Source organism: Bombina bombina, chromosome 3 (assembly GCF_027579735.1).
Source record: "Bombina bombina isolate aBomBom1 chromosome 3, aBomBom1.pri, whole genome shotgun sequence".
Lineage (NCBI taxonomy): Eukaryota > Metazoa > Chordata > Amphibia > Anura > Bombinatoridae > Bombina > Bombina bombina.
The window spans coordinates 776,293,482-776,320,020 of NC_069501.1; positions in this window are offsets into that span (position 1 = coordinate 776,293,482).

Here is a 26,539-nt window from a genome sequence, read left to right on the forward strand (position 1 = left end):
TTTATTTATCAATTCTGACAGGAAAATATACAATGTTTTCTAAACATCTTATCTCTGTGTTATCATCTGTTATATAAGCTTATAAATTTTGGTTTGTCCTAGAGAAACTTCAACTCATGCAATATACTAAACTCACTAACACTATTGGTGTTAGAATCAACCATTGCAGAAAATACATTTGATTGCCTCAACTGGCAGATATACAACATTCCCTCAAACAATTTGTTTTGATTGGCTCTCAAATACCTTATTTCTTACTAAAATCCTCAGAAAATGCTTGGAGATTTTCCCTGAGGAAGGACAGATTTTCAGCATGCCCCATAGAAATCTATAATGTCTGAGTTATAAAACACACGCTATCCAATATCTAGTGCACCCTAGGCTTTCTCTCGACCACTAGTATTTTACCTTAAACTTGTAGCATGAGTAAAAATTGAAGCATTATGTATAGCGATCTAGCAATGTTAGCACACCATAGCCCTGATATTTTTGTGCTTGAATTGTAATTTAGGCCTTAGATTTTAATTAAGTTCAAATGTATTTCTTTGGATGGGAAAATAAGCAACTCAGGAACTGAATATATGTTTATTAAATATTCATACAGGTATGCAGTCACCCAGTCAAACTCAGACCTGGTATTAATAACTTTTATCCTAGAAAATATTAAAATCAATCTTATTGTGTTCAGCAAATTGTTTTGAAGAGAAGACTGAATAAAGTTTATTAGACTGTAAAACGTCTTTTCAAAACGCCTCAGTACTGAACTGTTAACTCACAACAATTTTTTGCAACTAAGGGCCCTGGTGTAAAAATGTTTTGGGCCCCCAAATATAACTAAATAGTAAGCAATAGTAATAATATACATGCTGCTTTGTTTAATGATTTTGAAGATTTATAGATAGTGCTATAGGGCAATAGGAAGACTATCTAAAGATGGTTATCTTTTTTTTTTTTACAAACATTTACAAAGTCTTGATAATGAGAAGGATATTTATATAAACAATTTAAAGTGACAGTCAATTAAAAATCACTTTTATTAGTTTAATGACCTACCTAAGTAGCAGAAAGTGACATAGAGGGACAGCAATACAGTAGTCAATGTTACAAGTTAACAACCTATCCTTCCAATAAATCTCATGCAGGGCAAGTCAAGAGAGAATGAAATATGACAGGGAAAAATATGCTGAAAGGTGGTGTTCTCCATATGTTTTTATTTCACAATTATAGCAGGAGAGACTTAGGGCTCATAAGTAATTGTACGAGAAAGAAGCAATAAGACATACATGTTTTACATAACAAAAGAGAATATACAGTATCCCCCAAAAGTGAGTACACCACTCATATTTTTGTAAATATTTTATTATATCTTTTCATGTGAAAACACTGAAGAAGTAACGCTTTGCTACAATGTAAAGTAGTGAGTGTACAGACTGTATAAGAGTGTAAATTTGCTGTCCCCTCAAAATAACTCAAAACACAGCCATTAATGTCTAAACCATTGGCAAAAAAAGTGAATACACCCCTAAGTGGAAATTTCCAAATTGGGCCCACATTATCAATATTTTGTGTGGCCTCCATTATGTTACAGCACTGCCTTAACCGTCTTGGGCATGGAATTCACCAGAGCTTCACAGGTTGCCACTGGAGTCCTCTTCCACTCCTCCATGGCAACATCACGGAGCTGGTGGATGATAGAGACCTTGAGCTCCCCCACATTCCGTTTGAGGATTCCCCACAGATGCTCAATAGGGTTTAGGTCTTTATCCTCAGATTCTTTAGCAAGGCAGTGATCATCTTGGAGGTGTGTTTGGGGTCGTTATCATGTTGGAATACTGCCCTGCGGCCCAGTCTCCAAAGGGAGGGGATCATGCTCTGCTTCAGTATGTCACAGTACATGTCGGCATTCATGGTTACCTCAATGAACTGTAACTCCCCAGTGCCAGCAGCCCACATGCAGGCCCAGACCATGACACTCCCACCACCATGCTTGACTGTAAGCAAGACACACTTGTTTTTGTACTCCTCACCTGATTGCCGCCACACACGCTTGACACCATCTGAATCAAATTAGTTTATCTTGGTCTCATCGGACCACAGGACATGGTTCCAGTAATCCATGTTCGTAGTCTGCTTGTCTTCAGCAAACTGTTTGCGGGCTTTCTTGTGCATCATCTTTAGAAGATTCTTCCTTCAGGCATGCAGACCAATTTGATGCAGTGTGCGGCGTATGGTCTGAGCACAGACAGGCTGACCCCCCACCCCTTCAACCTCTGAAGCAATGCTGGCAGCATTCATATGTCTATTTCCCAAAGACAACCTCTGGATATGACACTGAGTATGTGCACTCAACTTCTTTGGTCGACCATGGTGAGGCCTGTTCTGAATGGAACCTGTCCTGTGAAGCTGCTGTATGGTCTTGCCCACTGTGCTGCAGTTCAGTTTCAGAGTCTTTGCAATCTTCTTTTTTTTTAGTGCAACACAGTTTTATTTGTTAAAAAGACAAACACACAATAAGCAACATATGGTAATGAGCTCACATTGAAAGACCTCAATACATAATCAAAAAGCACTTTTGCACATAAGTAGTAAAAACTTCTCTCAGACTGAGTGCATGATAAGGACAATGTATATATATATATATATATATATATATATATATATATATATATATATATATATATATATATATACAGTGGGGCAAAAAAGTATTCAGTCAGCCACCAATTGTGCAAGTTCTCCCACTTAAGAAGATGAGAGAGGCCTGTAATTTTCATCGTAGGTATACCTCAACTATGAGAGACAAAATGTGGAAACAAATCCAGACAATCACATTGTCTGATTTGGAAAGAATGTATTTGCAAATTATGGTGGAAAATAAGTATTTGGTCAATATCAAAAGTTCATCTCAATACTTTGTTATATATCCTTTGTTGGCAATGACAGAGGTCAAACATTTTCTGTAAGTCTTCACAAGGTTGTCACACACTGTTGCTGGTATGTTGGCCCATTCCTGCATGCAGATCTCCTCTAGAGCAGTGATGTTTTGGGGTTGTCGCTGGGCAACACGGACTTTCAACTCCCTCCAAAGGTTTTCTATGGGGTTGAGATCTGGAGACTGGCTAGGCCACTCCAGGACCTTGAAATGCTTCTTACGAAGCCACTCCTTCGTTGCCTGGGCGGTGTGTTCATTGGGATCATTGTCAAGCTGAAAGACCCAGCCACTTTTCATGTTCAATGCCCTTGCTGATGGAAGGAGGTTTGCACTCAAAATCTCACGATACATGGCCCCATTCATTCTTTCATGTGCACGGATCAGTCGTCTGTTTCCCTTTGCAGGGAAACAGCCCAAAAGCATAATGTTGCCACCCCCATGCTTCACAGTAGGTATGGTGTTCTTTGGTTGCAACTCAGCATTCTCTCTCCTCCAAACACGACGAGTTGAGTTTCTACCAAACAGTTCTACTTTGGTTTCATCTGACCATATGACATTCTCCCAATCTGGATCATCCAAATGCTCTCTAGCATACTTCAGATGGGCCCGGACATGTACTGGCTTAAGCTGAGGGACACGTCTGGCACTGCAGGATCTGAGTCCCTGGCAGCGTAGTGTGTTACTGATGGTAGCCTTTGTTACATTGGTCCCAGCTCTCTGCAGGTCATTCACTAGGTCCCCCCGTGTGGTTCTGGGATGTTTGCTCACTGTTCTTGTGATCATTTTGACCCCACGGGGTGAGATCTTGCGTGGAGCCCCAGATCGAGGGAGATTATCAGTGGTCTTGTATATCTTCCATTTTCTAATTAGTGCTCCCACAGTTGATTTCTTCACACCAAGCTGCTTGCCTATTGCAGATTCAGTCTTCTCAGCCTGGTGCAGGTCTACAATTTTGTTTCTGGTGTCCTTCAACAGCTCTTTGGTCTTCACCATAGTGGAGTTTGGAGTGTGACTGTTTGAGGTTGTGGACAGGTGTCTTTTATACTGATAACAAGTTAAAACAGGTGCCATTAATACAGGTAATGAGTGAAGGACAGAGTAGCTTCTTAAAGAAGAAGATACAGGTCTGTGAGAGCCAGAAATCTTGCTCGTTTGTAGATGACCAAATACTTATTTTCCACCATAATATGCAAATAAATTCTTTCCAAATCAGACAATGTGATTGCCTGGATTTGTTTCCACATTTTGTCTCTCATAGTTGAGGAATACCTATGATGAAAATTACAGGCCTCTCTCATCTTCTTAAGTGGGAGAACTTGCACAATTGGTGGCTGACTAAATACTTTTTTGCCCCACTGTACAGGGAGTGCAGAATTATTAGGCAAATGAGTATTTTGACCACATCATCCTCTTTATGCATGTTGTCTTACTCCAAGCTTTATAGGCTCGAAAGCCTACTACCAATTAAGCATATTAGGTGATGTGCATCTCTGTAATGAGAAGGGGTGTGGTCTAATGACATCAACACCCTATATCAGGAGTGCATAATTATTAGGCAACTTCCTTTCCTTTGGTAAAATGGGTCAAAAGAAGGACTTGACAGGCTCAGAAAAGTCAAAAATAGTGAGATATCTTGCAGAGGGATGCAGCACTCTTAAAATTGCAAAGCTTCTGAAGCGTGATCATCGAACAATCAAGCGTTTCATTCAAAATAGTCAACAGGGTCGCAAGAAGCGTGTGGAAAAACCAAGGCGCAAAATAACTGCCCATGAACTGAGAAAAGTCAAGCGTGCAGCTGCCAAGATGCCACTTGCCACCAGTTTGGCCATATTTCAGATCTGCAGCATCACTGGAGTGCCCAAAAGCACAAGGTGTGCAATACTCAGAGACATGGCCAAGGTAAAAAAGGCTGAAAGACGACCACCACTGAACAAGACACACAAGCTGAAACGTCAAGACTGGGCCAAGAAATATCTCAAGACTGATTTTTCTAAGGTTTTATGGACTGATGAAATGAGAGTGAGTCTTGATGGGCCAGATGGATGGGCCCGTGGCTGGATTGGTAAAGGGCAGAGAGCTCCAGTCCGACTCAGACACCAGCAAGGTGGAAGTGGAGTACTGGTTTGGGCTGGTGTCATCAAAGATGAGCTTGTGGGGCCTTTTCGGGTTGAGGATGGAGTCAAGCTCAACTCCCAGTCCTACTGCCAGTTTCTGGAAGACACCTTCTTCAAGCAGTGGTACAGGAAGAAGTCTGCATCCTTCAAGAAAAACATGATTTTCATGCAGGACAATGCTCCATCACACGCGTCCAAGTACTCCACAGCGTGGCTGGCAAGAAAGGGTATAAAAGAAGAAAATCTAATGACATGGCCTCCTTGTTCACCTGATCTGAACCCCATTGAGAACCTGTGGTCCATCATCAAATGTGAGATTTACAAGGAGGGAAAACAGTACACCTCTCTGAACAGTGTCTGGGAGGCTGTGGTTGCTGCTGCACGCAATGTTGATGGTGAACAGATCAAAACACTGACAGAATCCATGGATGGCAGGCTTTTGAGTGTCCTTGCAAAGAAAGGTGGCTAAATTGGTCACTAATTTGTTTTTGTTTTGTTTTTGAATGTCAGAAATGTATATTTGTAAATGTTGAGATGTTATATTGGTTTCACTGGTAAAAATAAATAATTGAAATGGGTATAAATTTGTTTTTTGTTAAGTTGCCTAATAATTATGCACAGTAATAGTCACCCGCACACAGAGATATCCCCCTAAAATAGCTATAACTAAAAACAAACTAAGAACTACTTCCAAAACTATTCAGCTTTGATATTAATGAGTTTTTTGGGTTCATTGAGAACATGGTTGTTGTTCAATAATAAAATTAATCCTCAAAAATACAACTTGCCTAATAATTCTGCACTCCCTGTATAATGGTGCGCTGATAATTATGCAAACAAATTTGTGTTTATCATATAAGTATAAAAGCATAACAAGGCATAAGGGAAAATAAATACACTATATAAGGAATAGGAAACTAGGCAATTGAGACTAGGTACAATAAAGTGGATTGGATATTAATTGGAAACCAAAGTATATAAAGCTAATTTCAAAAAGTTGACTGGGATCTCTAAGGCATTCAAGTACAAGTTCATAATACATATCAATGGGAATATATCACTGATCACTTGTGTGTGAGGTCAACAAGTTGTTTTAAGTACAATATAGGTAGAAATAGGAGTTATATTAACATTTGTTAGGAGACAACATTCATGGAATACTTCCATCTTTTCAGTATGGTAGCTGTGTATGGTATCATATCTCAACAAATCAGTAGTGATGAGTGTAGCATGATCCTGTTGTATGAGCATGGGCCCAATGCACCACAACAGGAGAGAAGGTGACATGGTCTAGTAAACTCCCAACTATGCTAATAGACTATCCTATCTGATTGGGCATTAAAACTCTATCTGGCTTTGGGTAGCATAAAGTATATATGTATTCTGTGAAAACATGAAGGAGCTATAGATCTAATTATACCCTACACTAAGGGGCAGGCAATAATTTGGGCTAAAGATGGGAAGACACAGGTATTTGCATGACTATTATAAGTTCAATAACACTTGGGAAACAGGCTTAAAATCAAGAGAGCCTGATAGAAGGTAAACAGCCCTATATATTAGTCCACTCTGTATGGCTCTATCCCTCAGCAGACTAATTAGCTGGAAGTGCTGTGAGCAAGTCAGGTTTAACTCAATGATCTCAACGTAATTTTTGACCCCTCTTACCTCAATAAAAGTTGTTCATATAAGCCCAATGGCAGTGTTGAATCTGTGCATGAAATCACGCAGCCCCATGGTTAACCTACTTAGTTAAGCATAGACAAGCAACCTTATAGACTGTTATTAATAAAATCAGGCTATGTAAACAGGATTATGGCAATATAAAAGCAATATTTAGCAGTATAATTCCCCAAATTTAGTATATGTCTTGAAAATATGAGCAGCTAAATTCAGACTATGTAAACAGGATTATGGCAATATAAAGTCAATATTTAGCAGTATAACACCCCAAACTTAGTATATGTCATGAAAACATGAGCAGCCCCCTTATTTAAAACAAGTAAATACTGTAGTGGGAGATCGTGATAAAAAAATATATATATATATTTGCACCAAAAAGTTATTAAGCCCACAGAGCCAAGTAGTAGAGGGGGAGCTGGATATAATGGAGATACATAGAATTATGCTCCACAATAAATAGTTTTACAATAATTAATATAGTCACCCCACTCCGGTTTTCAAAGGGTAGGTAAAGCTTGGATTAATGACCCAGTGTGGGGACCAGACCCTCATGCTGAGATACAGGCTGGGTATCATAGAGTGAACCCCAAGTTGCTCATAATCAACTGATCCATCATCTGTGGTAAGTACAGGGAGCCTACTCCAGTTCTTGATGCCTGAACAATGTGGGGAGGCAAGGTGTCCCACAAAGATAATGAGGGCGATTTTGCCCGCTCCACGAAAAAGTGATGAGGCCTGGATCGCAAATTCAGTGGTTGTTTTCCATCATAGATCCGATATGCAAGTTCACCTCCTCCATCCACGGGGCAGTACTTTTCGTCTGTCATCTCCATACTCACAGAGGGTGACTGCCATATATGTGTAAGAGTCCTGGGAAAATATGTGGCATTTTTGTTAGGAATCTTTAAGGGCTCCTAAGTCACCACTGGTGTGCCGCTCCTCTCTCTTGCAGACAGGCAATCTGAAACTTGGTTAGAGACCGGGAGCTCTATAAGGTAGGTAATGCAATCTACTAGTTTAGCCCCATCGGCTGATCTTCCGGCTGCCTCTGTAGAAATTCCCTGGGAGAGTTCAGAATCACCAATGAGTAGCTGAGGCAATCCAGACCCACACACATCATCTTTGGGCAAGGCCTAAGCTATTGAGGAGGAATGTCGCACTGTAGTGATCACCTCCCCATTAGGTTCTGTAGCATTATCTCCATGTTCTAGGGGTATAAAACCTCCTGTCTCTAGGATCTGGCACAACTGTTTCTCCAAGTCAACAAAATGGCACCGTATCAAATTCTGCATCTTTACTCCCCATTTATTGATTGCGGCCATAGCCATCTACCATAAAAATGATGACAAGGCTAACAGCAAGTGCAGGCCTGGCCTTTGATAATCATTAATAGAAAATCAAGTATATGGCCTTTGCAAGAATCAGATCTTGCATATTATGAGTTTTGAAAGAAATATGCAGCATGATAGTCTCTTTTCATGGAATCAATAAAGATCTCCAATTATTCTTTAGCAGGGCTAATACTCAATTTTAGACAGTAAGAGTTACAGGAAAAGAATAATAGTATAGGTAGCAAGCAAGATGGAGCATAACAATTCAAGCTGCAGTAAGGAGAGAGGTTTGTAAGAAAAAAAATTAAACCAGTACACAGAGGTCAGTTGAAGAAGAAAGTATAGGTGGCACATCAGTAGAAAGAAACCTTAATTATTAGATAGTATAGAATGTATTGATAATTTCTAGGGGAAATGTAATTTGAAATAATAAGAGCCCTGCTGTAAGGTTTTTGATAATGGCACACATTGTTTTCACTTATTAAAAACTCCCATTAAAATGTTTTGTCATGCACTTGTAAGAGACATAACGCTCATGGTAAAATTCTATTGTTAAGTGCTATACTTAAAGTGAATGTAAATTTTGATGCTAAAGTGCCTGGTTTTTAAAAATTTGATTAAAAACAGGGGCACTTTAATTCATCAAAATTTACATTTCACTTGTGTTGTGAAAATACTTACCTTTTAATCTTGACAGCTGCTCCAGCTTCCTCCGCCCATCGCAAAGCCTCTTCCTGGGTCAAAAATGAGGAATCTGGCTTCCTCCAATCACGGCTTCGAATCAGACACTGATTCCCCTGGGGAGGAAGCCATGATTGGAGGATGACCGATCCATCATTTCTGACATCAGAAATGGCTTTGCCATGACCGGAAGAAGCTGGAGGGGCTGCCAATTTTAAAAGGTAAATATTTTTTCACAACGAGTGAAATGTAAATTTTGATGAATTAAAGTGCCCCTGTTTTTAATCAAATTTTTAAAAACAGGGCACTTTAGCATTAAAATTTACATTCACTTTAACATCTGAGCTGCTAGTTTAATGACAGGAACACTTACAATGTAAAACTTTGCAGCATCTATTTATTTATAAAAAAAATATTACTGTAAGGTGATTTATGGCTTTTTTTTATGGCATTCCAATCATTTAGAAGCCATTTGAATTACAAATGTAATATAACAGGAAAGTCTGGAGCAGCGCCCTACCTTCACAGGGAGGTGGGAGGCGAAGATTCCAGAAATAATCACAGATGACGACTGGAAGGTTAGCTTTAGGATGTCACACTCAGTATCCACCTCAACTTCCCTGTCTGAAATGAATTATAAGATACTGACTCGCTGGTATCTGACACCTGAGAGGATTAGGTACATTTATCCCACTGCATCTTCAGCCTGTTGGAGGCGCTGTGGGGAGGTAGGCACCATGTTACATATCTGGTGGAATTGTCCGCTCTTGTCCGAGTTCTGGAAGCAAATTGAAAACAGTGTCAACAAAATACTAGGCCTCCATATTGCCTTCGGCCCTAAACTGGTTTTGCTTAACATCTTACCCCAAATACAATGCTTCTTCAACTAATGCTGGCCTGCGTGAAACGGCTGATACCTAGATTGTGGAAGACCCAAAGTGTTCCGACTCAAGCACAATGGCTAGCAGAAGTAGAGCATACTCTAGTATTAGAAAAACAATATTCTTACTATGTGGGAAAACAAGATAACTTTGCAGACCTGTTCTTTATTTGGGAACAAGGTATCATTAACTTAGACTAGAAGACAGAACATCCTAACAATTATAATAGTTTTAAACAATTATATCAAGGAATTATTGAAGTGCCCCCCCTCCTATACCTCCCCTTCTGTCCCTCCCCTTCTTTCTTTTTTCTTTTTTCTCTCTTTCTCCCTTCTACTACCACTCACTTGCTTAATTTCTTGAACAACTACAGATAAGTTTTCTCTTAAGTACACTCTAATCAACAAACACTCAATTCCACGGTTGTTTTATATGGAAAGAATACAGGAAATTGTAACCTTTTATCAATCATTTGATATTGCTCTCTTATATAGTGTTTCAACTGTTGAATGTTTATATGTATTGTAATTGTTATCAAAACATGTAAAAAATCAATAAAAATTATTGAATATAAAATAACAGGAAAGTCTGGTTTTACAACATCTTGAATTGATGAACACAAATATATATATATATATATATATATATATATATATATATATATATATATATATATATATATATATATGTGTGTGTGTGTGTGTGTTTGAGTCCTTCCCAGTCAAACACCTTGACATATACCATATTCATTTTTTAACCCTTTTAAAATATTTTTTAATATTAGAAATTGTTATTATGTTTATATATGAGTGTAATACTTTATTTTAAAATGTATTACATGTGTTTTTTGAAACTTTTATTTTAGCCCTAAAACTTTACTTCCCAGTCAATTGATATTGCACCCTACTCTTTCATTGGTGCTCCACTTGTAAACTGGACCTATATGTGGTCATTTCAAAAGTAAAACCTGGTGACTAATTGATTCAATATTTTTGATGACAACTTAATGTTTTATAATGTAGGTTGTCCACTTTATATTTTTAATATTTTTTTTAAGAATTTCTTAACAAGTGTTTTCAGTGTCATAATCTTTCAATGCAAAGTATTGGTGGAGTTTACACAATCTAAAGTGGCTATAAAAATCATATAATAGTTTTCTAGCAGACTAAAAGATCCTCAGATTTAAAAAGCATAAGGCATACCATGCACAGCACTTCCCATGCCCATCTAATGAATCAGAATAGACTTACATGATCACTTGTGATCACTTTTTTTGTTAAAAAAAGAACATACTATAATATAGCCCAAAACTTAAGTAATCAGATTTGTAATGCTTGAATGGTACAATTTTGTTTAATTGAATATAATGTTTACTTTTTAAAATCAAGCTTGTGATGACTAATAGAAGACATTAACATACTGTATAGGCCACAAACTTAGCTTAAAAAACTGTGTAATTTCTATTCAAATAAAAACAACTTTTTAAGCTTACATAGCTCATACTTTGAATGCCATTTTCAGTAAACCACAAATACATTTCAAATTATTTATATGTTACTCATAATAGTTTTAAATAATCACAGTAATGGTGTCCCTTTAAAGGTTGTAGGTTACAAAAATCACTAAAAGTATTGAATACTGTCCTTATCATCTATTTAAAACAAGTTCATAATAAAAAGTGAATTTCCGTGATTCATGTGAGACAATATGAATAACTAAATTTTAAATATACTATATTTTTACTAAAATCAACTACACTAGCAAAAATAATTCCAACTTAATAAGAAGCATAAGAAAAAAAAGGTTTTAAAAATGCTCCAATAGCATTTAAACCTTATTTTTTCCAAAATTATATTCCATAATGATTACAAATTTTTAATAAAACCAAATAAAAAATGGCAACACAGAAAATGTTATTAAACTCTACTTATATTTCTATAATTTACTTAAAAAAATTTTAAACATATATTTGTGAATGGTAGATAAACAAAGATTAATATTTATAAAATAAAGAAAAGATAAATAATCAATTTTCAAAATGTATTTTTCTTTTTTAATTTGATGGTATCAATAAAATTGTCCATGGCATGTGAATATACTTTATATCATTAATGTTTAATGTTAGCGAAAATAATTTTAAATATTTGATATAATCTATTAACCAGTTGGCTCTTTTAGAAGCCAAGAAAATAGGACATTCATAGAGATTATAATTTAAATTATAATTTAAATTATTTATCACTCAAAAATATTTTTTAAAAAGTTTAATCTTTATTAATTATGCAAAAACCTTCCTTTCAAAGTGCTAGTAGCAAATACATGCACATATTAAGATATAATTGTCATAAGAATAACTCTAATTAAATTACCACTTTTAAAAAAATATTAACATTCACATTTAAGAATAAATTTAAACATTCTAGTATAGTGTCAATGATATAAATGAATACACAAAAATGAGAAAAAAGTCATACTACTTTTAAACGCTTATGGATAAATCAGCCCATAGAAGACATGTAATAGTAAATCTGAGACACTTGAATTTATGTGGACCAAATACAGTAATCCATATGTATGCCAAATATCCTAATTAGTTAAACAAAATTATTCTTTAAAAAAAAAAAAACACTTTTAAATAGTATATAATATATTGGCTTATATTATATACATAACATATTATAAGCATTAAATTAAAAAAAAATCCTTGTAAAGCATCCAAATTCAGGCATATTTTGTATAGTTCAATAAGTTATAACATTAAACATAGACGTGTTCATAATTGCTGTGCATTGTTTTTCATGTATGTTTATACTTTCATCAACTTTAAAGAATAATCCCATAAATTTTTAATTTTAAATATTTAAGCTTTGCTAACCCATATTCCTTTTGGCCTCTCCCCTTTACACTGTATGTAAATGTCTGTGTGTTTGTGTTTGTGTGCTTATTTCATTATCAAAGTAAAACTAAGAAGGAATCCAAAGCTCATTAAAAGATTAAGAAGATTTTTCTTCTATGCATGTTTGTTTTAATGTAATTTATTCTTCCCTCCCTCTTTGCTATTCAGTATATGATGCTTCTAATATATAGATTATATTATTCTGCATTGTTTAAACAGCTGAATATAATAAAGTACTATATATAAATAACCTTAGAGGCTTCTTTAACTGGACCGAAGAAAAATTATCATTTAAATATAAACCTTTCTATTTATGTCACATGTGTGCTATACTGTAACTGTTGTCTGTTAGGCAGTTATACATAATTTAAAAGAGATGCTTTAAAAACACTTTAAAAATTGAAACCTACTAATTGCATAGATGTCCAAATATTTATTTTTCTTCATCACATTTAATATTATAAAAGCAGTGAGCATAAAAGCAAAATCTAAAAACAATTGATCTATCCATATTAACACAAGCAACATTTTTATTTAGGAAGTACAATAATTTGTAATATTTCACCTATAAAATGTGAAGATAACAAGTTTGTGTTAGTAGAAAGGTGTTAATTAATGAAAGACAAACCACAGACAATTATTGACACTTTTTTCTACCAATCTTGTTCGTTTAAATATTGCTAATGATTTAGCTTTAAAGAACAAAAAATATTCACTAATGGATTGAAATAATTTATTTAATTTGTCTTTTTTCCTTTCTCAGCAGGGTAAATAAGCAGCATTTTCACTGCCATATTGTGTCTTCTGTAAAGGGTATGACTTTCCAAACTTGTAGTAAAAGGAGACCTCTTCATGCTTCAGTAGGCAACTCAGAGAATCCACTTTTGGCCGGTATTATTCTTGACACTATAGAGCTATACCCTAATTAACTCTGAATGCCATTTTTATGAAAACCAGATTGTCAGTTATATGGCAAAATGGAATGTGACAGGAGATAGAGAAAGGATTAATTTGGTGATTCTATGGATAGTATTGATATTGTGGTTGGTCTCATTCAGTAGCAATTATTAGTCAAAGCATGCTAAAATTAGTCTCTACCTTTTATCACTCAAGTATTTTCTTCTCTTTGCAATTGCATAGATCTGGATCTTATCTATTTATATATTTTCAAATAAAAAAGTTGTTGTCACACTATTTATCCATATTAATTGTATTTTGTTATCTAAGATGACTGAAAATTCAGATGAGAAAATAATGCAAAATTAGAAAAGAAACAGGTGTTTTCTTTATTTAATACCATTAACATATGGTGTCTTAATAAGGAAATTATTGTCAATTGTTTTCCTAAAAGAATTATAGTAGTAATCATAATACTGCAACCAACAACAACCTGGACTAATACAGTATTATGTTATCAAATACTTGATTTACAGTGTTAGTTTCTATTTACATATAATTGCACAGTGAGTTTACGATTTACCTCTAGTCTATAATACCCGGCTACAAGGTTTTCTAGGTTTGAAAACTATTTAACACATTTTTACAAATATTTCAAATTGCAAATATTATAGCATTTGCTAAGGAGAAAATAATATTCATTTTACCATAGTACAACAAATATGATGCACATACAAACAACAGTAAGTAATTTATCTGCCACAATGGATTATGGATTTTCTAATAGTTTTTAAAAAGATAAATTTGCTGATCTTTATTGTGTTATTCAAAACATTTCAATTTTCAGATATAAAATTAACAGAATGGTCTATTTAAATATTTCACAATGCCTCCCCAGTTTATAATCACACATATTCTCAAATTGTATCTCACATGAAATGAAGCGTAAATTACACATCAGATGGCCGTTTGAAAGACTTTAACAGCTTAACCCCTGCATTTCTTACTTAAAGGGACAGTATACTGTAAAATAGTTTTTCCCTTAATGTGTTTACAATTGCTTTTTTTTACCAACTGCAGAGTAAAAAATGTATGAAAATTAGCTTTTTAAGGTTTATTTCTGTATATTAAAGCTCTGATTTTGTGTTTTGAAGCCACAGCCTAATAAAATAGGTTGAGCTTGGAGGTATAATCAGATCTCATTACTGTATCACAATGTGTACATATACCTGCTTCTTTATCTTATATCTGTCCTTAAAACAATCACCAATACTTTGAGAGAACAATGGAAAATAAACATTTTATTACCTTATCTCTGCTTTATCACACTGGGAGTGTAATTTCTTCTGCTGGCTGTGTTTACAAAGCTTATCTATAGCTGGTACGCGTGGCCACAAACTTTCAGAATAGGTGGGGATACCACATGCTAAATTAACAATTTCAAATGCCAATATAAGGGTAAAGGAGCTACTTGTAAACAATTTAATACACTCCAACAGGTAAAGTGGATCATTGGGAACAAATTAAAGGGGAGAAAATATTTGAGTAAACTGTCCCTTTAAATCAAAATCCATAAACCTTTCTGGAATAAAACATATACTTCTCTTTATCAATAAGCAACAAAAAATGTTCTAATCATGCAGATTTATGATGTTTCAAAATAATACTGACAGGGTAAATGAGATCAGGCAAAGATTATAGCCAGCATTTTGATAATTGGTGTACTGTTTATTATTAGACAGTTACATATTTTCATAATTTCTGGGGAGCAAACATGGGCAGATAAAATTAAACTGAGATGATGGTTACATCTGTTAATTCACCAACTGGTAACATAGATCAAGGAAAGCCTATTGTTTTAGCTTATCACATTATAAATGTTATGTTGTTTAATTTACCTGCACCAATTGCCCTGTAACAATATTTGTGAGCGCTATGTGTAAGAACAGCGATTTTCTAGCACAGTGATAAGACACCCTACTGTGTCGAAGGTCTCAGCTGAGGGTATGACATGGAATTCAGTTTAATCAACTTTAAACCTTTCTTTAGCCATAACATTACAACTGGATTTTTTTGTGATACATAATATTAAATATATGCTATATATATTGTTTGGGTTACCATATTTTCAACATTTTATGATATTACATATTAAGGTTTCTTTGGATTACCACATAATACTCACAATGTGAGCAGCAGAGGTGCATTCCTTAATGATGGTGCCATTAGATGCAGGGGGAGCTACTGATCCTCTCCAAATATTAAAACAGGAAAGTCCACAGCAGTATAACTTCACAAATATTTTATTTAATCCTACAGGTACACGTGAAAAGTGATGTTTCAGGCAAACATACCCTTAATCATGCATATTCAAGGGCATGAATACCCAAAATGTTGCTTTTTACTTGTAACTGGATGATTAAATAAAAGATTTGTGAATATATGGTGTGGTGGATATTCCACTTTTACTTTATGGATTGCCACATAGATAAATAAGAAATCAATGTTGTTTCCAAAGTATGTCAATGTTTCCCCAAACACAAAATGCTAAGAATCACTACTTTTAAAACGGTGTGTATTTATTTTTTTATTTCAGTGTATGGTGTACAAAGGAATACAATTCCGATTAGGACTACACACTTTATAAAATGAGCATATTATTTTGTTTTTAAAACAATATTTGTACTAAAATGTAGCAAAGATCATCACTACTTACATATGCCCTCCTACGAATGAGTGTAAATCCACTGGCCTGCATTGCATTATAAAATGGCAAAGGATATAAATAATGCAAATTTAAAAAGACATTCGTTTGCAAATTCCATATCTTCAGTGCTTATTAGTTTCCATTACTATTAGATGCAAACTGTACACCACATGTTCATGTGTTTTTTTATGCATGCACTAAAACTTATAATATAATCGTGTTTTTGGTAAATCTGGCATGAATTACAATATAAAATATATTATTTTCAATATATTTGTTTATTCATATTGCTGCATCAAGCAACAAGCCCTCTATTTGCTAATCAACATGATGCTCGCTTGGCATCCTGATATTCAGGCGTTTGATGATGTAAACATATTAAACAATGTGCCTCTTTCAGCAAAGCATTCTTTATGAAAGTCTACATGTGCTTTTAATCAAGCTCATGCTGTGTAAAATACAATTGTAAACTATGCGTTAAAAAGATTTACTGAAAGTTCTTCTGCTATATCTACTGCATTTTAATTCACTGCTTCTCATTTCCTTTCAGTGATAACATATGTAATCTTCCAACAACATTCATGAGAAAAGTTTGATGTGGATTTACACTAGTGGAGCTACATTACAATGGGTAGATTTAAGGAATTATAAAATGAGTTTTTGGATTTGTTACAGAGGTATGAAACCCCTAAGACACAAGCAGATAGGGTTTTCAACATATGGCAGCCACTCTTATTATAAAACAAAACAGTGTTAAGTCAAAGTACCTGATTACTATTCGGTAGAGCTATGTGGCTCTGATAGCCTGGCTTATATTTAATACCCAAGAAACAATATAATTTATTTTCTATCTTTTCTTATCCCTTAGTTATTGGCTTTGCAGTCTTTGGAACTTTAAGCAAAAGGATGAAATATAAATTACAAGAAAAATAATATGAGCATAGGGAAAGCAAGGCATATTCCACCCTTTTCCATCCTTTTTTAAGCAGCACAAATCTTTATTATTTTACTATATGTGCTAGTTTGTCAAAGAGTAATGATCAGAAAGCCTTCTTCTTAATTATAATTAACAATCTTTTGGGAATGGCTATGAAACATTAGTTCCTGCATTAAAGCAATGGAATGCATCAGTTAATTTACAGTTTAAAAAAGCATTCCATAAAAATATCAAATCTGCAGAGACCAGTGGATCCATGTTATTTTGTACTATCCTTGCTTGTCACTGCATTTTTAAGGCCATTTGCAAGGAAGGGGCACACTTTTATTTTACTTTTTTTTATTCTGATGTTTAAAAAAAAAATCAAAAACTAGTTACTAAAAATATATAGTTTTTAAATTTGTTTATAATTACATGAATAGGTTTTAAATGACTATTCCAAAAATTATATTTGATTAAAAGTCATTACATTTACTGACTTGTTTGTTAATTGTAATAGATAGATAGATTGATAGTTGATAGATAGATAGATAAATAGATAGATCGATAGATAGATAGATAGATAGATAGATAGATGATAGATGATAGATGATAGATGATAGATAGATAGATATATAGATAGATAGATAGATAGATAGATAGACAATATAGATAAACATATTAAATAGGTGAAAGAAAAAAATAGATATAGATAATGTTATGGTCTTTAAATATGACAGATTTGTAATTTAAAAATTCTCAGCAGATGCATGTTAACTCTCAAAATCTGCCATACTGTTCTATACACATTAAATGGTAATGATAATCTTTGGTATTTTTATTGTGTCAGAAATTGTTATGCCTGTAACAAGCAATCCTTTATAAAACTCTAACCCATCAAACTAGCTTAATTAGCAATTCAACTCTTTATTTTTGTTTTGGATTTCCCTCTGGCTACTAATTAAAGCTTAATCGAAACTGCTGAACTGAGGTTGTAAGGAATTCATTAATATTAAAATTAGCCCCAACAATTTTTTTGGGCTGGTGTAATTTGTATCTGTTACTGTCAAGGGTTTAAATCTAAGTTAAATTGTTAAGAAAGCTGCACCATAATTTTTTTTAAAAAAATTTCTATTAAAAACAGAACAAACATTGTGTGTCAGGATTGCAACTCCCCATAGTTTTCTAAGAAATGCATGCTATGATCATGCTGTACGTACAATATTTTAATGCAAACAGACAAAATATTAGCATACAGCAATGTCATAGTGCTCTACAATTATTTATCTTAAACTGTAGTGTTTGGATAAAAATGTAAGCCTCTGAATGTTTATGCTAGGTTCCAATAAGCTTAAATGACATCATTACAATTCTTGAAAATATAAGGATTTAGCTTTCAGATTGATTTGCCTTCTTTCTAATAAATGGTATGATTAATATCACTTTTAGTACATTAAATCAAGAAAAATATAAAGAAAGAAGTCCCTCAACAAGATTATAATTGCAGAAATTGTAAATGCACTATGCTTGCTCTTTTTAAAGTCCATTACTAATTCTTTTCTATTTTTGTTTTGCAAATTTATGAAAATGTACTATGTAAATGTTAAGATGTGCCTTTTCACAGACATGTTTTTCATAATTTTGAATTTAGGTTACATTTAAATTCTTTTAATTTTAATAATTGTATCAGTACATGTATATTTATTTTACCCTACAGGAATTTTCTTAGTAGTTCTTTAAAGGAAATAAACTTATTTGTAGTAAAATATACAACAACTAGTACTTGTTTGCATATTTTATGAAATGTAACACATTTTAATATATTTATGTAATGCAAAAATTTACAAAAATATACATGAACTATTATTTATGGATCTAGGCTTCATTTAAATAACATTTCTGACAAAACAATCATGAGCGCACTTAAAAAATGAACATGTCCATTTTTTACTCACTGACTAGATCAACAATGGCATTCAAGGCACACAATTTCAAATCTTGGTGACAATTTCCATGAAGTTATTCAAATACAATTTGATTTCTGACAAGGGGATGAAATTTATAAAACAGAACATGCCTATCAGTATAGACCACATTTGCATAATGCAGATACTTTAATTTCTTCAAGCACAGTTTCTGACATTCCAACTTGAAGCTCCAAAACAATATAGCAAATAAGAAAGAAAAAATGTCAATACAAATAACTATTAAAATGATGAATAGAATATTAATATTGAATACCCCTCCTAGAAAAAAAAAGGATTACATTTTTGCTTTATTTTTTTTGCAATAAAATATTCAGATAGAGAACTGAAAGCACAATCATAGCAACAATTATTCTTGTAAAACAGGTAATGTGCTCAAAGGTTAAAATGGTAACAATATGGTTTCTACAAATGTTTTGCATTTTATTTTTCTAAAACAAAATTGAATATACTACTTTACTGTCCCTTTATGGCTGCCTGATATTATGTTAAACAATGTAGGTCAGTTTCCATTATATTATTGTTTAAACTAAATTCATATACACAAGAATTATTTTAGAGCAAGTATGGTGACCTATCTATCTATCTATCTATCTATCTATCTATCTATCTATCTATCTATCTATCTATCTATCTTTCTATCTATCTATCTATCTATCTATCTATCTATTTATCTATCATCTATCCAACATTAGAAAGTAACATATATATATATATATATATATATATATATATATATATATATATATATACATATATATATATATATATATATATATATATACAGTATTTTTATATATATATATATATATATATATATATATATATATATATATATATATATATATATATATATATATATATTAATCGTGTAGAGATGAGCACTCACAGGACTTATAATTAAATCAGATGAAGCTTTATTGAAGAGTTATTCTAAAAAGTCAGTCCATGTTTCGGCCACATGTCAGGCCTTTGTCAAGACAACATGTCATATATGTATGGTAGAAGTAGACACAAATGCGGCAACAAGCCGTCCTTTCTGCATCAACAAAAGGAACAGTGCACTGTTAGAATAACTTGACTGACTTTTTAGAATAACTCTTCAATAAAGCTTCATCGGTTTTAAAAAAAGTCCTGTGAGTGCCCATCTCTACAAGATTATTATATATCACGAACAATTGTTGGCTTGCACCCAGGTGATCTATGGATCACTAAAGGTGGAGTGCTAGGTGACAAAGTTCTCTCTCTCTCTCTCTCTCTCTCTGGCCTAAATAATATGTGTTATATTTTAATGAACTTAATAAGAAAAAAAGACAAATATGAAATACATAAATGAAAATACTATTGTCTGTGTTATTATTCTTTATTTTAATAAATTATATTTGCATAATTCAGTTAATGTTGCATGTTGTTGGACTAGAAGCGTGGTCTTCTGAAAATGTTCTATTTATTTGTTTAACTTTTTTATGTTATTTTGCAATGGATATGAGGTAACTGTACATGACCATCTGTAAGCGAAAATATAAAATTCATAGCTTGTCATGTTCTCACAAAACTGCTTGTCAGTTTAGAGTTGTAGTGATTGATAAATATATATTTTCTGGAACAAAGCAGTGGCATCCTACCAATTTCACAATTTTGTTGTATTATTCACCATTACCTTTCCTAAAAGAGAATATATTCTAACCATTGCTTTTGTACAGTTCTAAGTTGGACTTCACACTAAAGTGCATGTATGAACTGTTTCTGGATTGTTAACGAATACATTATAATATTTATCATTACTAAATTTTCATATGTCCTAATTAATTGCATTTGTCAATAACATCCCTAAACTATTAAAATGTAGATACAAGATAGTGACCCATCCTATATTATAAAAGGTCAGGTATGTTTGTCCAATGCAGTCATGGGCAGTAGATACTGCAGAGCAAGACAAACATACCTGGCCGTAAAGAAGAATCAGTCAGGGACTGTGCAAGACTTCAAAAGGCAGTGAGGATCAGACAGCAGAGGGGGGGAAGAGGGGGGCAGGAGCAGGTGGGACCACTGCACTGCAGAAAAAAATAAATGTTGAGAGCAGCAGGGAAGGGTAGGGAGATGGTATCCAAGTGGATGGGGATTTTGACCCTTGTACAGGGGTTTTAGGACTAGCTGTTTATATTTTTACATTATGGGCCAGACTACAAGTGGCATGCTATTTATCGCTTTCGCTCGTGCACAAACACAGTTGGTAAAAAGTTAAATTTTTACGCTTGAGTGAAACCCAATGCACGCTAACTTTAGGACTTTGAATATCGCAACCTCACAAGCTTCTTCTCATCTTGGACTTTAATGGTGCACACTGTAAAAAAAAATAAAAAAATAACACTTATTGCTCGCATGCTAACATGACACCATTAGTTTGAAAGTCAAAGGTAGTATGCATATTTTCCATTCCAATGTTTTTTACATAGAAAAAAATACAAAATACATTTTAATTTAATAAAAAAAATAAAAAGTGCCGGTTCTCATTGATTATTGATTGGTATATTGTGCTCAGTAACTTTTAGAAAAGCAAAGGGACAAAGTTATTTACAATGCTTGATATAGTTTACAAATATTACCTGTCATGACATTACAAATGTTGTGGTACTCAGTACCGATGAGTACCCCCCAAAAAAGCTCTTTATATATCTATAGCTAGATAGATAGATAGATAGATAGATAGATAGATAGATAGATAGATATAGATAGATGATTATTTTAAATATATATAGTACTGTTCAAAAGTCTTAGGCCACCATTAGATTTGTTGTTTTAGCAAAGTTTTAATGACCATCCATATTTATATTTTGGTCTTTTTATTAAGTTACAAACAGAAAATACAGGAAATATGTACACAAAATATGAAAAGGCAAAAGTCAGTATTTAGCCTGACCTCCCTTGGCACTAAGCACATCTTGAACTCTTTTGGGAAGACTTTCCTGAAGTTTTCTGAAGTAATCTTCTGGTATATTATACCAGGCTTCTTTCAGAACTTTCCAAAGTTCTTCTTTTAGATTTAGGTTGTCTTTTATTTTTTTCTCTGTCCAGGTGATTCCATACTGCCTCTATAATATTCAGGTCTGAACTCTGTGTCAGTGTTTTATCAGCTGTTTTTCTCTGCAAATATGATTTCATATTTATTATATTAGCCGTGTGCTTGTGATCATTATCATGCAGAAAAATAAAACAATTCCCAATCAGGTGCTTTCCAGAAGGAATAGCATGATGAATTAAATCCTCTCTGGTCATTTCAGCATTCATGATCCCATCATTTCGGACAATGTTGCCAATACCACTGGCAGAAAGGCAGCCCCAAACCAGGACAGACCCTCCACCATGGTTCACATTCTTCCATCTCTCCAACTCTTCTTCTCACATGTCGTCGATGATTGGACCCAAAAAATTTTTACTTGGATTGGTCACTCCATAATACTCTTTTCCACTCTTTGTGAGCTTTAGCATATCTTAGCCTTTACACCCTGTTCCCTTTCTGAAAAAGTGGTTTCTTGGCTGCTTCTCTTTCACAAAGACCATTACTGATCACGCTTCCTTGAACTGTAGAAGGGCAAACTTGGCATCCCAATGAAGCTGCTAGATGCTGAGCCAGGTCCTTGTTGGACTTATTTTGGTCTCTCAAAGAAGAAACTCTGAGAAACTTCTCATCAGATTTTGAAAATATTCTTGGTTTTCTAGTCCTTTTTCTGCCCTTGACCTCTCTTGATTCTTTAAATTTCTTTATAACAGCTTGAATATCACATCTTGAGTACCTAGTTTGTTTGCTGATTTCCCTTTGAGAGTGGCCTTGCTGATGCAAAAGTATGATTTTATGTTTGTCAAATTCTGTGATCTTTGGCATTTTGAATGGAATGATGTGATTGAAATTTGGTCTTCTTAGCAAGCTTCCAATAAATTAAACTCATACCACATGTGCATTTAATGCTCAAGCATGTCTTGAACAAACCTGGTGTTATAGACCTTTTTTACAACAGTCATTTTTTCATGAAATAGTAGGACAAATACAGTTGTTAGCAATGACATTAATTAGGGTTCCCTCCAATAAGGTTTTTGAGAGCCAGGTTCCTGCTATTGCTCAAGTGTAAGGCAAGGTCACATTACACAATACTTGCCACTTTAGCCCATAGAAGTTGTTTTTTCAATTTTTTTTTAATTTTTCAATATTGCATACAAATATCCTGTATTTTCTGGTTGTATTCTAATAAAGAGACTGAGAAATAAATATATGGTCATTATACCGTTGCTAAAACAACACATCTAATGGTGGCCTAAGACTTTTGTACACACACATATATATATATATATATATATATAAATAAATATATATATCTTCCGTGTGTATCTGCACTCACAATTCAGCTGGGCCATCAACCAGGGTGCAAAGTCTATCTAATAATCGCAGTCTACTTCAATCAAGGACTGCCCTTGCTGGATTTAGATACAAAATTTGTAATTTATTGTGGTAATGTTTCAGGGTTCGCAGATCCCGTCTGGTCTGAGGAAGGGATCTGCGAACCACGAAACGTTACCACAATAAATTACTAATTTTGTATCTAAATCCAGCGAGTGCAGTCCTTGATTGAAGTAGACTATATATATATATATATATATATATATATATATATATATATATATATATATATATATATATATATATATATATATATACACACAAATATATATTAATATACACAGGTATAGATATATACAGATGTATATAGAAATATATATTTTAAAATACTAAGAGCATCTACTATGTGAAGAACAATGGAATGTAATATATTTACAATAAATACATAGTAAAACATATTATAAAGTATTAAAAGTGAATACAAATATTTTTCATGCTTTAAGATATTTGAGTGGAAAGCACTCGAAAGTGTGTGTGTGTGTATATATATATATATATATATATATATATATATATATATATAGACACGTGTATATATGTATTTATATGTGTTTATATGTGTGTATATATTGATACATATATATATAGCCCTTTCCATTCAAATACCTTGTCATAAACCCTTAACCCTTAGAAACATGCTTTATTAATTTTAATGTATTTATGTTGTGTTTGGTGCAAAACATTTTTTTAATTCTTACACTTTATACTAGTTCTCACGCCACCTATGTAATTTATAGTTTCATCGGTAGTGATGCTTAGTACTTGCAGAACAGAAGATTTTTAAAGGACCAAGACAGTTCCATCCTAAAGAAAATATTCCCTATAACCTTTTTCAATATAAATGGATTTTCTTGCACTTAATAAATCTTTTTTTCTCTGCCAACAAATACAACTCTTTGAACGTTAATCGGGAACCTGTGAGTGACAGACACCTAGGAATCAAATGCTTACAAACATGTAATACTCTGCTAGTTTAGTTTAAATATAAATATATTTTACTTTAACGTAACCTCATTTTATTATTTAATATTACAGAAACCTTTTACCAAACATCGGACGCCGTGCACTATCCAGTGGACAGATAAGGTTTCAGACTTGGGAAATTATCTGCCTGCCTTCAATGAGAACAACCACTGCCCAGATGTACCATTGCACAAGGACTTCCTTGTGCAATGCTGGCTCCCTGCTCTAGCATGACAATTCGTACCAGAGCAGGGTCTGTCAATCACCCCGGATGAACATATGACCACTGCTTCTTACATTGCGGTGGGAAAGCTCACATGAGTGAGCCTTCCATGCAAGGGCTCCAAAACAGCATCTGCTGTTTAGTATATGGAGCCTATTGTGTCTATTCCATTTCATTAGAAGTGAAGTGGCATGTGCTTTGTTTTGGTGTAGTTTTCAAATTCAGTACTATTGCAGTTTGTCAGAAAACTAAATTTTAAAATGGATTCCTAGTGTTTATTTTTATTTTTTAATTTAGCAGCAGAAATACCTGATATATTCTTTTGATAAACATTTTATCAGAAAAAAACATTTCCACTCAGATCTTGCAAGTTTTTTTGTTGTTTTATCTATCTCACCCGCTTTGACCACTTTGTTCTATATCTTACAAAAATAGTGGTTCTAAAGTTAGAGAGGGGATGACCATTACTCCCAATCATAATTGTAACATCATTTATACACAAAAGTGTCAATAGCAATTTCTTTGCTGTACCCAACAAGGAGAGGTCTAAATAGTAAATAGATGGACGTGAGATATAAAATAGAAAAGCAGGAGTAACTAATATGAAATTATTCCCACTCGTGGCTGTTTAGAGAGTAAGTGGGGCAAAGTACTCCTGAAATGTTGCTCTTTAAATGTAAGCACAAATCACTCTTTTAATGCCAGTGATAAATCCTTTTTAAAATGATGTGTAGTTGTTGTGAAGAACAAGCTAGTCTCTTTTACTGCACATGTTACTATTATAAAGTATGGGGCATTATTTTTTTTGCTCCAATTGAAAAAAAATTACAGATGCCTATACACCACCACTACAATTCTGCATCCTTCATAGTAAGGTTAGAGGCAACCTATCTTAGCACCCATAATCAAAATACCTCATTAAAAAGACTTGCATTTCACAGTTTTTATCACATACATAAGTCAAACAGACAATATTCTAATTAATAAGAATACCCACAAATTTCATAAATATAGTTTGTTTTTCCTTTAAATAATTTGTTCATGTTCTGAAAATTTGACTTATTTGTTTAATATGCATTATAGTGTACTACTTCATAATGTAATATTCTATTTAGAAAGAGCAAAATAAAAATCCTTCCCCCAAAAAATCAGTCCTCTAGCGGTGTGTGGTTGATATCATCCCCTCCCCACTCCTAGGCCTTAATGATCCAAAGTACCATGAGAAATTCAAAAGGGATTTGTCACAATGTCAAAAAAGTCAGCAAAATATTCAAAAGGGCTGACAGTACTGTTAAAAGGCAGCATCTCCGAGAGGCATTTTAGCATACATTTCAGTGGGTGGTGATGCTTCTCTGATACAAGCTATATATTCAAAGCAACATTGCCACCTACATCAAAGGGGTAATGCAGACATCCCAACTTCAAGGTGTCCAATATATAACTGGGAGGGGGGTGGTGGCACAGTAGCGGGTGAAGCCACCTCCCTGAAATGAGTTTCTGCAGTTTGGGATGTCTGGGTAATGTAAATGATCCCTTTACAAAGAACTGTATGACAATATAATTTACACGTGAAAAGAAAATCAACCCCTGTTCTTACAGTAAAGTAGTAAATTTAACATATCAATAATACATCTATAGGAGCAGGGGAATTGTTGGTATATGAAATATGTGTATATACATTGTTTGATGTATATGTGTTGTTCAGTATAATTTTATGTATGTAAACTTTATGTTTTGTGATTGTGCATTCGCAATATTTTTATTTCCATTATAGTCAAAACTCAAGAGATCTGTGTGGGGAAAATATTTACAGGATTATGCCAGGATTTGAGAGACAATTTCATATACGCCCATGGAACATCCATGTTCAGCCCATT